This window comes from Aotus nancymaae, unplaced genomic scaffold (genome assembly GCF_030222135.1).
Source record: "Aotus nancymaae isolate 86718 unplaced genomic scaffold, 86718_ANA_hifiasm-v0.15.2.pri h1tg000089l, whole genome shotgun sequence".
Lineage (NCBI taxonomy): Eukaryota > Metazoa > Chordata > Mammalia > Primates > Aotidae > Aotus > Aotus nancymaae.
Genome location: NW_026988504.1, coordinates 166,698 through 181,991, shown reverse-complemented (window position 1 = coordinate 181,991; position 15,294 = coordinate 166,698).

Here is a 15,294-nt window from a genome sequence, read left to right as displayed (position 1 = left end):
TTCCTGTAAATAACATATAATCACGTCCGCCCGTCCTCGGTCCAGCTTTCTTCTTTTTCTTTTTCTTTTTTTGAAACAGGATCTCAGTCTGCCACGCAGGCTGGAGGGCAGTGGTGCAGTGAGCAGCCACGGTGGCCTCGGCCTCCCGGGCTCGAGGGATCCTCCCACCTGAGCTTCCCGAGTAGGCGGGACTGCAGGTGCACACCCTCAGGCCTGCTTCCATTTGCTTATTTTTTATTTGTGTTTTTGGCGGAGACAAGGTCTTGCTGTGTTACTCAGGCCGTTCTTGAGCTGCCGGCCTCAAGCGATCCTCCTGCCTCCGCCTCCCAAAGTGCTGGGGTTACAGGCGTCAGCCCCCAAGCCTGGCCAGCCATCAGCAGCCCCTGGGATTACAGCCATGAGCCCCCACACCCGGCCCCTGTGAGCAACCTGTGTGCATGCTTCTCTGTTGCAGCCTCTGTTTCTTACAGCAGAACCGTCGTCTCCACATAAGCCGTGCTTTCTGTGATGTCTTCCTACCAAACTCGTTCCTTTTCCCTCCCCCGGACGGACCTTCAGGTGACACTTCAGTGAGGCCTATTCCTCAGCCCAGCCCCCTTCAAGGCTGTCGGTCTGCCGGCCTCCGCGCAAGGCTGAGCCGCTCTTTTCGCCGGGACAGACGCGACGCGTGTGCCGCTCTGGGCCCCGGCGCCCGTCTGGGCGGGCGGAGGAAGTCGTCACAGCACGCGGCTGACCTTCGTGCACCGAGACAGCAGCCCTGAGGTGCTCACCCCGCCTGCAGGGTGAGGACGGGAAGATGCCGCAGGACCAGCCACGTGCAGGCTTCAGACGCAGGCGCCCACGTGTAAAAGCCGAGCTGTGTATTTTCAGGACCGCGGACACATCCGTGGTGCGAGGCGAGTGTCGGGGGGGCTCCCTGCAGCTCAGCGTGAGGGTCACTGACCTGGGCCCGTTCTGTGTTTACATTCTGACCCCAGACCTCCAGCATTCCTCAGATTGTCGGGAACCAGGCAGTGAGCCCGGCACAAGCTCAGACCCTCCCCTGCTGTCTGCACAGCCTCCAGCCCTGTGGCTGGGACCCGCTGGGGATTTTGTGCAGGAACTGCAGGTGGCAGGGTGACAGCGGGCAGAACAAACGGGTGCCCTTGACGAAAGTGGAACCTCACCCTCCTGTGGGCGGCTGGGAGTCTGGCCCCAAGTGGAGGGCGCGTCTGCAGCCTTTCTGTACAGACGGCTGAGGATGGTCAGCACACCCCGCACTCCAGAGAAACTTGCTGTGGGAAGCACGGGACTGCGAGGCTGGCTGCGTCTTCTGGCCGGGGGCCCAGCGTCAGAGCCTCTGTCCTGGTCCTGGTGACCCCTCACAGCCCACTTTGAGCACCCCTGGACTCAGGCAGCCCTGCTGGGAAAGCGCTCAAGGAGGTGGATGTGCTGCTGGGCCGGAGTGCCGGTCAGGGCACCTCGCTGGGAACAGAGGCCGAGGACGCACCAAGGTTGCAGCAGCCGGAAGGGACGGGGAGGAGGCGGAGCAAGGGATGGGCGACGGGAGAAGATACCTGGTGTGAACTCACGGGTGACAGCAGACACCGTCCGGGGGCAGGAGAGGGAGGTGGTCCAGGCCCCTGGGCGTCAGGCTGGAACCAGTCAGGAGACCTGCCCGTGCATGGCAGGCAGGTGGGGCCGGTGGCAGAGGGGTCGGTTGGGGCGCAGAGCTGACAGCAGGGGGGCTGAGGGGTGTGGGGGGGCCACACACAGGGAGAGACACAGGGTCAGAGCAAGAAGCCCCTCCTGCTGCAGCCAGCCTGGCTGTGGGGATGCGCCGTGGCTCCCACTGTGTGTTTATGGGGCTGAGAATGGCGAGGGTGTCCCCAGCAGGGGATTCGGGGCCAGGAGGAGCTCACAGGCCCGGCAACACATGGGCTGGCGATACCGTGTCTGGAAAAGGGAAGCCCCAGCCGGGCAGCTTCACCCCCACCACGGTGTTCAGGTCGAGAAGCCAGCACAGAAGTCTGTCCTCAGCTCAGGCAGGGGCTGTGCACACCCTTGGGAGAATGCTCACCTGGGCGAGGGGCTGCCCCAAGGCCCCGTCACTCAAAGGCCGCAGGCATGGGGTTCAAGCTTGGTCTCGGGTCTCAGGCTTGGACCAAGGCCTAGTGAGGACCTGATGCCACTGGGGAGGCCTGTGTTTCCCATCCACGGCAGGCGGGGGAGGCCTGTGTTTTCTGTCCACGTGGGGGAGGCCTGTGTTTTCTGTCCATGGCAGGCAGGGAGGCCTGTGTTTCCTGTCCACGCGGGAGAGGCCTGTGTTGCCTGTCCACGTGGGGGAGGCCTGTGCTTCCTGTCCACGTAGGGGAGGCCTGTGTTTCCTGTCCACGGCAGGCGGGGAGGCCTGTGTTTCCTGTCCACGGCAGGCGGGGAGGCCTGTGTTTCCTGTCCACGGCAGGCGGGGGGCGCTGCATCCCCTGTTCACCCATCGCCTCCCTGAGCTCCATGCACCTCATGGCCCAGGGCTTTGGTATCTGGGATACTTTATTGAAAAGAGATTTTTTCCACTGTGACCAAGAACGAGGGATTTACAAGATGTCAACGCCAGACCCCGTCTTTGTGAGAACGCCATCTCGCTCACTCTGCTGGCTTCGCCCCCGGCCACGTCACCGTCACTTTCCAAGAGCGTCGCTGAGGAAGGCTGGCTGGGAGCACCAGTGCCGGCCCCACCCTCACCTTCTCTGTTCCCTATTTTCTCACCACTTCTTGTTACTTTGGGGCTGCTGCTTCCTTTTGCCCCGACTCATGCTCTGGATTCTGGGCCCCGTCCTGTGGGCAGTTTTGTGAGCTTGTGATGAAATGCCTGACATGGTTGAATACCTCGAGTGTGTGTGAGAGCTGCCGGCCTGGCGCCTGGGTTTCAGCTGTGGGGGGACGTGGGTGCTGCCTGCCTCGTGCCCTCCTTCCTGGGGGACGGAGCCCCCCACCAATGCTGCAGGTGCTGTGCCACGGAGACCAGCCCTGGGTGCCGGTGGCTTCTCGGGGTGACAGGCGGGACCCCCTTGTCCTGCCTCCTTTCCGGATGTCTGATTTGGTCAGGGTTTGAGGCTGTGGCGGCCACCACCTCCTCAGGCATGAGGCCTCCTGTGTCAAGGGGGTGTCAGGGAGACATTGCTGTCTCCACCATGGCTGGTCTGTCTCTCAGGAATGTGGGACCCCCAGAATCCTGCAGGCCAAAGGGACCGTGCCCTTGAGATGGGGTGAGGAGTTGAGGCTGGGGTGACCTTTGCCAGTGCCCTTGGGGGCTCAAGTGGGATCTGGCCTTGGCGTCTGCCCTTCTCAAGGGTCCTCCCGGCATGCCCAGCCTGTCCCTCCCTCGCTGGGAGCACGGTAACCCCACTCACGTCCCCCGTCCACTCTCCCCCAGTCCACAACCCCATCAAACGGTCCACCTCCTTCACAAGAAAAACCTCTCCCACCAAGAACCTCCCCGGTAGCTGCCTCAGGCCACGCCTTCCATCACAGCCCTCGCTGCTCCCCAAGCAAAGTGGTGGCTGGGGATCAGGAAGGGCCCCGGCTGGGGTCCAAGTGGTCCCCTGCACCCCCATGAGGTGTGCGGAGTGGCGCCTTCCAGGGCCTCTGGGACCCAATGCAGGGACTCGTTCTGAGTCACCAACCAAGTCCTCCAAGTCCACTGCCGCCATGGAGCCTGGCCCTGGGAGGGTGGGACCACCCAGGAAGGGGACAGTTCTGGGCCCTGGTACACCCCTGCCCTGGGGACGTGGGGACAGTTTGTGAAAATCTCACCCCCGCTCTGTTTAAAAGACGATGCTTGTCTCCCTGCCTCACTAAGTCTGTCCCTGAGGCTTCCGGCATGTTCCCAGTCAAGCCCTGACCTCCTTTGTGAGAAAAACCTCTCCCAGCCGAGAAAGTCTCAGCCCCCAGGAGCTCCCCAAGTTCCCAGGCACCTGCCCCAGGGCCCCAGCTCAGTTCTTCAGTTGGAGAGCAGGTTAGAAAGCCTGGGACGTCCCAGCTCTGCCTCCCACAGATTCTTAGATCCTTAGACCCTGGGTGACAGGGGGTCCCCGACTCTACTCCCACACACCCTCAGACCCCGGGTGATGGGGGGTCCCCGGCTCCACTCCCACACACCCTCAGACCCCGGGTGATGGGGGGGTCCCTGGCTTCACCTCCCACACACCCTCAGACCCTGGGTGATGGGGGGGTCCCCGGCTCCACTCCCACACACCCTCAGACCCCGGGTGATGGGGGGTCCCCGGCTCCACCTCCCACACACCCTCAGACCCTGGGTGATGGGGGGGTCCCCGGCTTCACCTCCCACACACCCTCAGACCCTGGGTGATGGGGGGTCCCCGGCTTCACCTCCCACACACCCTCAGACCCTGGGTGATGGGGAGGGGTCCCCGGCTCCACTCCCACACACCCTCAGACCCTGGGTGATGGGGGGGTCCCTGGCTCCACTCCCACACACCCTCAGACCCTGGGTGATGGGGGGGTCCCCGGCTCCACTCCCACACACACTCAGACCCTGGGTGATGGGGGGGTCCCCGGCTCCACTCCCACACACCCTCAGACCCTGGGTGATGGGGGGGTCCCCGGCTCCACTCCCACACACCCTCAGACCCTGGGTGATGGGGGGGTCCCCGGCTCCACTCCCACACACCCTCAGACCCTGGGTGATGGGGGGTCCCCGGCTCCACCTCCCACACACCCTCAGACCCTGGGTGATGGGAGGGTCCCCGGCTCCACTCCCACACACACTCAGACCCTGGGTGATGGGAGGGTCCCTGGCTTCACCTCCCACACACCCTCAGACCCTGGGTGATGGGGAGGGGTCCCTGGCTCCACTCCCACACACCCTCAGACCCTGGGTGATGGGGGGTCCCCGGCTCCACCTCCCACACACCCTCAGACCCTGGGTGATGGGAGGGTCCCCGGCTCCACTCCCACACACACTCAGACCCTGGGTGATGGGAGGGTCCCTGGCTTCACCTCCCACACACCCTCAGACCCTGGGTGATGGGGGGGTCCCCGGCTCCACTCCCACACACCCTCAGACCCTGGGTGATGGGGGGTCCCCGGCTCCACCTCCCACACACCCTCAGACCCTGGGTGATGGGAGGGTCCCCGGCTCCACTCCCACACACCCTCAGACCCTGGGTGATGGGGGGTCCCCGGCTCCACCTCCCACACACCCTCAGACCCTGGGTGATGGGGGGTCCCCGGCTCCACCTCCCACACACCCTCAGACCCTGGGTGATGGGAGGGTCCCCGGCTCCACTCCCACACACACTCAGACCCTGGGTGATGGGAGGGTCCCTGGCTTCACCTCCCACACACCCTCAGACCCTGGGTGATGGGGGGTCCCCGGCTCCACTCCCACACACACTCAGACCCTGGGTGATGGGGGGGTCCCTGGCTTCACCTCCCACACACCCTCAGACCCTGGGTGATGGGAGGTCCCCGGCTCCACTCCCACACACCCTCAGACCCTGGGTGATGGGGGGTCCCCGGCTCCACCTCCCACACACCCTCAGACCCTGGGTGATGGGGGGTCCCCGGCTCCACTCCCACACACCCTCAGACCCTGGGTGATGGGGGGGTCCCCGGCTCCACCTCCCACACACCCTCAGACCCTGGGTGATGGGGGGTCCCCGGCTCCACTCCCACACACCCTCAGACCCTGGGTGATGGGGGGTCCCCGGCTCCACTCCCACACACCCTCAGACCCTGGGTGATGGGGGGGTCCCCGGCTCCACTCCCACACACCCTCAGACCCTGGGTGATGGGGGGGTCCCCGGCTCCACTCCCACACACACTCAGACCCTGGGTGATGGGGGGGTCCCCGGCTCCACTCCCACACACCCTCAGACCCTGGGTGATGGGAGGGTCCCCGGCTCCACCTCCCACACACACTCAGACCCTGGGTGATGAGGGGGTCCCCGGCTCCACTCCCACACACCCTCAGACCCTGGGTGATGAGGGGGTCCCCGGCTCCACTCCCACACACCCTCAGACCCTGGGTGATGGGAGGGTCCCCGGCTCCACCTCCCACACACACTCAGACCCTGGGTGATGAGGGGGTCCCCGGCTCCACTCCCACACACACTCAGACCCTGGGTGATGGGGGGGTCCCTGGCTCCACTCCCACACACCCTCAGACCCTGGGTGATGAGGGGGTCCCCGGCTCCACTCCCACACACCCTCAGACCCTGGGTGATGAGGGGGTCCCCGGCTCCACTCCCACACACCCTCAGACCCTGGGTGATGAGGGGGTCCCCGGCTCCACTCCCACACACCCTCAGACCCTGGGTGATGGGGGGGTCCCCGGCTCCACTCCCACACACCCTCAGACCCTGGGTGATGGGGGGGTCCCCGGCTCCACTCCCACACACCCTCAGACCCTGGGTGATGGGGGGGTCCCCGGCTCCACTCCCACACACCCTCAGCCCCAGGCGTGGGAGGTGGGAAAGTTCCTCTTCATAGCTTCCCTTCTTGTTAGAGAATAATAAGAATAATAAATGTTAGAAATAACCATCTCTTGTAAAGACTAACTTCTTCAAAGCCTTCTTGCTTTTTGCTAATAACTCTTTGTCAAGCCCTATCCTGTGTGGCTGTTAGATATACAGGAGCAAGTATATTCTGTGTCCTTTAACCGAGGTATTTGGGCCAGACATGCTCTCAGGCACGTAGTGCATCGTATGTCCTTGTACTTTAAACAAGATACTTATGTTATCACTTTTCTAAGTCCTTTCACAAGCAGCTTCCTGTCCCTTCCTTATTTAGACTTCCTCTTTGCCGTTACCTATGCAAGAAAGTTTAAAGTTATTAGTCAGTCAGGTTCCGTTTCAGATTGTGAGGTCTGGCTCCAACCAACAGAGGTCAGACACGGCACTAAGGGCGCCCCCAAATGCATAGGAGATAAACATGTCTGCTAACGTGAGCACCCTCTCTGCGGAAAGTAAACATTGCCTTGCTGAGAGATCCTTTGTCTCAGTGCTGACTGTTCTTTGCAGCACCGAGCATCTGTTTCCAACACCAGGTGACAGTGGGGTCCCCAGCTCCACCTCCCCACAGACCCTCAGGCCCCGGGTGACAGTGGGGTCCCCAGCTCCACCTCCCCACAGACCCTCAGGCCCCGGGTGACAGTGGGGTCCCCAGCTCCACCTCCCCACAGACCCTCAGGCCCCGGGTGACAGTGGGGTCCCCAGCTCCACCTCCCCACAGACCCTCAGGCCCCGGGTGACAGTGGGGTCCCCAGCTCCACCTCCCCACAGACCCTCAGGCCCCGGGTGACAGTGGGGTCCCCAGCTCCACCTCCCCACAGACCCTCAGGCCCCGGGTGACAGTGGGGTCCCCAGCTCCACCTCCCCACAGACCCTCAGACCCCGGGTGACAGTGGGGTCCCCAGCTCCACCTCCCCACAGACCCTCAGACCCGGGGTGACAGTGGGGTCCCCAGCTCCACCTCCCCACAGACCCTCAGACCCCGGGTGACAGTGGGGTCCCCAGCTTCACCTCCCCACAGACCCTGGACCTCCTCAGGAAGGCGTCTCGTGGTCGCACCGACCCCGGGCGTGTAAGCCCACGTGGAATGGAAGCGTAGCCAACCTGCTGCTGTTCTCCCACCTGGCCCTGCCCCAGCTCAGACCTGAGCCAGTGCATCGGGTGCCCCCGGCCTCAGGGCTGAGGTTCCTCCCATGCTCACAGCAGCCCTCGGCCCATCCCGGCTCTTTCTGTCTGGGAATCTGGTGGGTATAGAATGGCCCTGCCTGGGGTTTGCTCTGAATTGCCCTGGCTGTAGGAGAGCTCACCATCCTCACCCATCCCTGCGAGTGCCTGCCTGTGCGCTCCGGGGGACCCGCCTCTCGCCTTCTGAGGCACAGCTCCCGCTGGCTCCCGGCAGGAACCTGCAGACGTTTCTCCGGGGTCATGCCTCGCCTTCGCCTTGTCTTTTGTCTCCTGGTGATGGATGTGGGTGTAGGACAGGCCTCAGCCTTTTCTTTCACCGTTTTCCTTGTTTGTATCTGATCAAATCCTTCCCAGCCTCGAGCGCGGAACACACTGTCCTGTAGCTTTTACTTCCACCGTGCCCCTCGTCACAAGTCCTTCTCCATCTGGACGCAATTTCCTCACGTTTGGTCGAAGACACGGTTCCGATTTCCCTTTCAAAATGTGCGTGGCCTGCCCTGGCACCGTGCGCAGGCCACACGTCACCTCCGTCGGGCCCGGGCCTTCTCGGAGTGCGGGGCTGTTTCTGGGCACACTGGTGGGCTCCACTGGCCGTGTGACCGTCCCTGCACCACGGCCCCCACGGCCCATCCCTGCGGCTTGGTTCTGAGTGTGTCACTGGGAAGCTCTCCTGCCTCGCCCTTCACTCACGCCAGTAATTATCAAACACCTCCTGTGTGCCAAGAAAGGGTCACGGACAGAAGCATCCCCAGAGGTCGGACGGCCCCTCCCGTGGCAGGTCTTGCGTGGGGTTTTACCCTAGCGAGTGGAATCCCTGGTTTTCAGGCCACAGCCCATTGTGTGGACAGGCTCACTGTACCCGTCCGTTCTGCTGCTGGTGGCTCTTCGGGCCGCTCAGTCTATGGCATTTTGGACATGCTACCACGGTTGGGTGCACACAGGCAGGCATTTCTGCAGGGTGTGTGCGCAGGGCTGTGATTGCTGGGTCAGAGCGTGTGTGTGTTCAGCTTCAGTCGGTAATGCCAAACGACCTTTCTGAGCTGCACCCGAGGTGAGAGCTCGCACTCCTCATCCCGGGCAATTCTTGATTTTATCAGCAATTTAAACTGTAGCCACGTTGGCGGATGCAGAGTGGTATCTCACCGAGGCTGATTTGCATTTCCCTGATAACTAAAGATGCTGATCACTATTTCATGTGTTTGTCAGTCATTCGTACACCTTTTTTTGTAAACGGTCTATTTCTATATTTTGCTCATTTGTTAAATTGAGCTGCTTATAAAAAAGATTGATTGATTGATTGATTGAGATGGAGTCTCGCCCTGTCGCCCAGGCTGGAGTCAGGTGGTGCAATCTCGGCTCACTGCAACCTCCGCCTCTTGGGTTCGGGAGATTCTTGTGCCTCAGCCTCCCGAGTAGCTGGGACTACAGGCAATAAAAATTATTTTGAATTGCCAGTGTTCTGCATGTGTTCTGGTTTACAGATCCTTTTTCTGATACGTGTATTGCAAATATTTTCTTCTGTCTTTTTAAACATTTTCTTCATTGTTCTTTTCAAAAAACAAAGGCTTTTAATTTTGATGAAATATAATTTATTAACTTTTTCTTTTCACTTAGTAATTTGTGTTCTCCAAAAAAACTTCATGAATACCTAAAAAATCTTCGTGACCACCAAGGTTGCAAAGGTTTTCTCCTGTGTTGTCTTAGTAGTTTCATAGTTTTAACTTTATCTACACGATCCCTTTTGACTTAATTTTTATGTATGGTGTGAGGTAAGAGTTGAGATTGTCCTTTCCACATTGAATTACCTTGTCACTGTATAAAATTGGCCGTGTATATATATATTTATTCCACGATCCACATGCTTATCCTAACACCAGTACCCTACTTCTTGCTGCTTATTTTAATTATTGAAATTAAGTAGTGTAAACCTTCCAAATATGTTCTTTTACAAAATCGTTTTGGCTACGCTAGGTCCTTTGCGTTCCCATAAAAATTTTAGGATCAGTTTTAGAATCATCTTTTACAAAAACAAAAGGATTTTGTTAGGGATTGAGTCTAATCTAAAGATAAATTTGAAAGAAAAGACATCTTAACGATATTGGGTCTTCTGAGCCATAAACATAGTATGTCTTTTCATTAATTTAGTTCTTCTGAATTTCTCTCGGCAGTGCTTTGTAGTTTTTGGTATACAGGGCTCACGCATTTTGTTAAATTGATCCCTAAGGATCAATCCATGCTTCTGGATACTTTTGTAAATATCTTTGTTTGTCTGTTTGTTACTTATTTTCATTTTCCAATTGTGCTGATATGTAGAAGTACGGCTAATTTTTGTATAGTTTTTGCATTTTGTGACCTTGTTAAGTTCATTTTAGTAGTTTTCTTAGATATATATTTTAGGATCATGTATGAATAGAATCATGTTACTTGTGAATAAAGACAGTTTACTTCTTTTCCAGTCGGCATGACTTTCATTTCTTTTCTTGGTTTATTGCAGTGTCTAGACCAATTTCTGTCCTTTTTTTTGAGAGTTTCACTCGTCTCCCAGGCTGGAGTGCAGTGATGCAATCTCAGCTCACTGCAACCGTTGCCTCCAGGGTTCAAGTGATTCTCCTGCCTCAGGCTTCTAAGTAGCTGGGATTACAGGTGTCCACAACTACGCCCAGATTATTTTTTGTATTTTTAGTACAGACAGGGTTTCACCATGTTGGCCAGGCTGGTCTTGAACTCCTGACCTCAGGTGATCCCCCTGCATTGGCCTCCCAAAGTGCTGGGATTACAGGCATGAGCCACTGTGTACAGCCCAATCTCTGCCTTTTTAATGGGAGTATTTGGTCTATTTTCATTTAATATGATTACTGAAACTTGGGATTGGGTCTTCCATCTTGTTATTTGTCTCATTTGTTCTTTGCTTCTCCTATTCTTTTCCATTTACTTTTCCTTTTGAGTATACTGAGTATTTTTCTATCTCTTCTGTTGGCTCATCGGCCGTACCTCTTTCTTTAATGCTTTCAGTGCTTTCTCTAGGGTTTAAGGCATGCCTCTGTAACTTAATAACCGTTTTCCTTTAAACGCTACCATACGGCTTGACCTGTGAGGTAAGACTCTTCAATCGCACGCTTCCGTTTTCTCCCACATGTCCTTTTGGCTATTATTGTCATACATCTAATGAATTGTTATTATTTTTGCTTTAAAGAGACACATTTGTGACGAAGACATTAAAATGAGAACAGGGGTTTTACACTCACCACATGTTCGCTGTTCTCAGTGTTCTTTGTTACTCTGAACAGACCCGATCCCTCTCTGGAATCATTTTCCTTCGGCGCAAGGCACGTTTTCATCTCGTATTGCACATCTGCCGGTGGCAAATGCTCTCCATTTTTGTTTGCCTGAAAATGTCATAATTTTATTTCATTTTTGAAAGACTTTTGCTGAGTCTTGGCTTCTAGGTTGACAGTTGTTTTTTTCCCCCAGAACCTTCTATTACAGATGTAATTCCAGGGTCTGTTCACTCTGATAGGTCAGACTGCATCTCCCAGCCCTGCAGAGCTCTCTGATTGGTCAGACTATGTCTCCCAGCCCTGCGGAGCTCTCTGGTTGGACAGATGGCATCTCCTAGACCTACAGAGCTCTCTGATTGGTCAGACTGTATCTCCCAGCCCTGCGGAGCTCTCTGATTGGTCAGACTATGTCTCCCAGCCCTGCGGAGCTCTCTGATTGGTCAGACTGTGTCTCCCAGTCCTGCAGAGCTCTCTGATTGGTCAGACTATGTCTCCCAGCCCTGCAGAGCTCTCTGGTTGGACAGATGGCATCTCCTAGACCTACAGAGCTCTCTGGTCAGACTGTATCTCCCAGCCCTGCGGAGCTCTCTGATTGGTCAGACTGTTTCTCCCAGCCCTGCGGAGCTCTCTGGTTGGACAGACTGCATCTCCTAGACCTACAGAGCTCTCTGATTGGTCAGACTGTATCTCCCAGCCCTGCGGAGCTCTCCGATTGGTCAGACTGCGTCTCCCGGCCCTGCGGAGCTCTCTGATTGGTCAGACTGTGTCTCCCAGCCCTGCAGAGCTCTCTGATTGGTCAGACTATGTCTCCCAGCCCTGCGGAGCTCTCTGGTTGGACAGACGGCATCTCCTAGACCTACAGAGCTCTCTGATTGGTCAGACTGTGTCTCCCAGCCTTGCGGAGCTCTCTGATTGGTCAGACTGCGTCTCCCAGCCCTGCGGAGCTCTCTGATTGGTCAGACTATGTCTCCCAGCCCTGCGGAGCTCTCTGGTTGGACAGATGGCATCTCCTAGACCTACAGAGCTCTCTGATTGGTCAGACCGTATCTCCCAGCCCTGCGGAGCTCTCTGATTGGTCAGACTGTGTCTCCCAGCCCTGCGGAGCTCTCTGATTGGTCAGACTGTGTCTCCCGGCCCTGCGGAGCTCTCCGATTGGTCAGACTGTGTCTCCTAGCTCTGCGGAGCTGATTGGTCAAACTGCATCTCCCAGCGCTGCGGAGCTCTCCGATTGGTCAGACTGCGTCTCCCGGCCCTGCGGAGCTCTCCGATTGGTCAGACTGCGTCTCCCGGCCCTGCGGAGCTCTGTGATTGGTCAGACTGTGTCTCCCGGCCCTCAGAGCCCTGAGAGTTGTTCAGATGACAACCCCCACCAAGGGCTCTTTGCCTGGCCACACCGAGTCTCACATACGTGCAGCCTAATGTCCAGCCGAGGACCCCCACGTAGATTTCTGGAGTTCTTTCTGAACCGTTTTCCATCTCTGGCACCTCGCCCGTGCTTTTCAGGAGCCTTGGCCTCTCTGAAGCTGGGTCTGTCTTCTCAGCTCAGGTCAACGGTTTGCCCTTCTCGAGCTCCTCTCCGTGTGCTGGGCCCAGATGATGCCCCAGGAAGCCAGCCGAGGTGCCGCAGGGCTCGCCTCGCCTGCCCTGTCTGTGGCCATTGTCCTAGGACACAGGTGTCCTGTCTTCCTCCTCCAGTTTATAATGTCTGTGGTAGGAGGGATCGTCTCTGTTGTGGTCAAAGGCGGGAGTCTCTTCTTCATGTGTCTTCGTTTCATTTTGATGTTTTGTTCTCATTGAGTCTCTGTTCTGCGTTCTGGGTAACTTATTTAGCTCTGTTCAAGGTCAACAGTTCTGTTTTTACTTTTGGCCAGTCTGCTGCTTAGTCCATCTCAGAGTTTAGCATTTTAGTTATTAAAAGCGCCACCTCTAATCTTGTCTGAGCCACTGACACTCAATTACTTGGTAAGTCTTCGGTCATTTGCATCTCCTGGCTAACTGCTTTCCTAAATCCCTGCTCCCCGTACCCCAAAGCTGCCCCTAGCTCTGTGCAAGGACCTCAGCATCTCCTTGACATCCAGGAACACCAAGGACGTTACCATGGGACTTCTCTCCAGAGTGTTCAGCAGGACTTGCACTCCTGGACCCCATCTCTGTATGTCTGCTCTGACCCCGAGCCTTCTGCCGTGCTCCTGGCACTACTCCTCAGGCCTCACTCCTGTGTGCTCAGCCCCTGTCTGTTTCCTGTCTTCAGCCTCAGAGACCTTCCCTGTCCCTCCGAGAGTGTCTCTCCTCTGTGGGGCTCCCACGCCTCCTGGGTGCCTTCAGTGAGACTCTCTGGGGCTCCCACGCCTCCCGGGTGCCTTCAGTGAGACTCCGTGGGGCTCCCACACCTCCCAGGTGCCTTCAGTGAGACTCTGTGGGGTTCCCACGCCTCCTGGGTACCATCAGTGAGACTCCCTGGGGCTCCCACGCCTCCTGGGTGCCATCAGTGACACTCCGTGGGGCTTCCATGCCTCCTGGGTGACTGGAGACGTCCCCTCACACATCGGCTTTCACCTCACCTTAACGAGTCACTCTACGTAGCTCCAGTTACATCTTTTTGCTGCTGGCTCTGCTCTTCCCCGGACCACCAACAGCCCCCTGCGGCTTTTCATGTGTATTGTCTGTAATCTTTCCCCACTCCTTCTAGGAACTCTTCTCACCTTAGTTTTCATGACCATCGGTTCCCAGCCCACTTTGCTGTGGCCTTTTCTTTCTCAGTGTGCCTTGAAGTCTCCAGGTTGGGGGAGATGCTTCCCAGGGAAGGTGGAAGGCTGGCCTAAGCAGAGGAGGGGGCTGAGCAGAGACAGTTGGTCGTGAGGGTGGCAGGAGGCTGCGGGATTGAAGGAAGAGGGCTGGCAGGGGCTGGGACCCCGGGAAGGTGGTATGGAAGACCAGAGGCTCTCTGGCCATGCAGGGTCTGGTGACAGGAGCTCCTCTGTGCAGGCCCATGCCGGTGCTGGCCAGAGTGGTGTCACCCATCACAGGGGCAGCTCTCCCTGCCATGGCCCACAGCTGGACAGTGGCTGAGCTCGGATTCAGTCTGAGCTGCTCATCCTGCCAGAGGCCTTCTTCTTACATCAGGGCCTTACGGCCGCCCCAACCCTGGCCCAGGTTTGTCACGCTTGTCCTGCGCTCCCCTGAGGTTTCCCTGCTTCCCCTGTCTCTCCCGGACACACGGATCCCAGGGGACTCTCTGGAGCCGTCCTCAGCCCCAGCCTCCCAGACACCACCAGCTTCAGCTTCTTATTCAGACCCCAGTGACCGCTGCCCCCACCGGGCGCTGACCTTGATTAAGCACCACTGCACCAGGGCTAGATCCAGACACTTCCCGGCCCCGTGTGTGTCCTCCCCTCCCCGGTGTTGACAAAACTGTGTCCGTGGTTTTGCCTCTGTTGGAGGGTTGCCCCCGATTCACATGTCGTGGGACAGATTGTGGCTGTGGTGTTCCTCTGGGTCCCAGCTGTGGCCCCACGCCTCGGAACCATGTCCGCCCCAAGTGTCTGGCGTCTCGTGCCTGGGGTGAGGCTCACGGCCACCGCATTTCCCAGCTCAACACTGGAGCCCCAGAGCTCCCGCCTCCCTTCTGTTCTCACTGTGATTCATCATCTGTTTATGAAACATGTGGATTTGTGATTTGCAGTGTTTTGGGCTGTGAAGGCCTGATCCCACCAGCTGTGTACAATCTATCGTCCAACACAAATGGTTTCCACGCAGTTGTTATGCCGGCTTATGACTGGGAAACAGAATCTCGGTATCCAAATATTGGACTTTCGGCTTAAAACTGAGTGCAGTTCTCAGCATTCCCATCGCCGTACTGACAGCAAATTTACATATTCTCCTTGTTTGCTTTGCAGCTCGAGGTCGGTGCTGTAGCCAGGATGTCATTCTAAACGGGCGGAAACCCCTGGGAAACAGAACCAATGGCCGTCGCCCCCACGTTACATTGAGAAGCCAGTCAGTCTCCTGGGGGGATGAGGGTACTCAGGCCTGGTGCTGTCCAGCAGGGACAGGCTTCTCCGGGCCTCGGGGGACACTGCTCCACCCATGACTGGCACAGCCCAGAGAGGGGCCCCTTTCCAAAGACCCTGGGTTACGTCCTGTCCGAGGACCCTGGGTTACGTCCTGTCCTAGGACCCTGGGTTACGTCCTGTCCGAGGACCCTGGGTTACGTCCTGTCCGAGGACCCTGGGTTACGTCCTGTCCGAGGACCCTGGGTTACGTCCTGTCCGAGGACCCTGGGTTACGTCCCCATAGAACACAATCTTCTCCCCACAGAG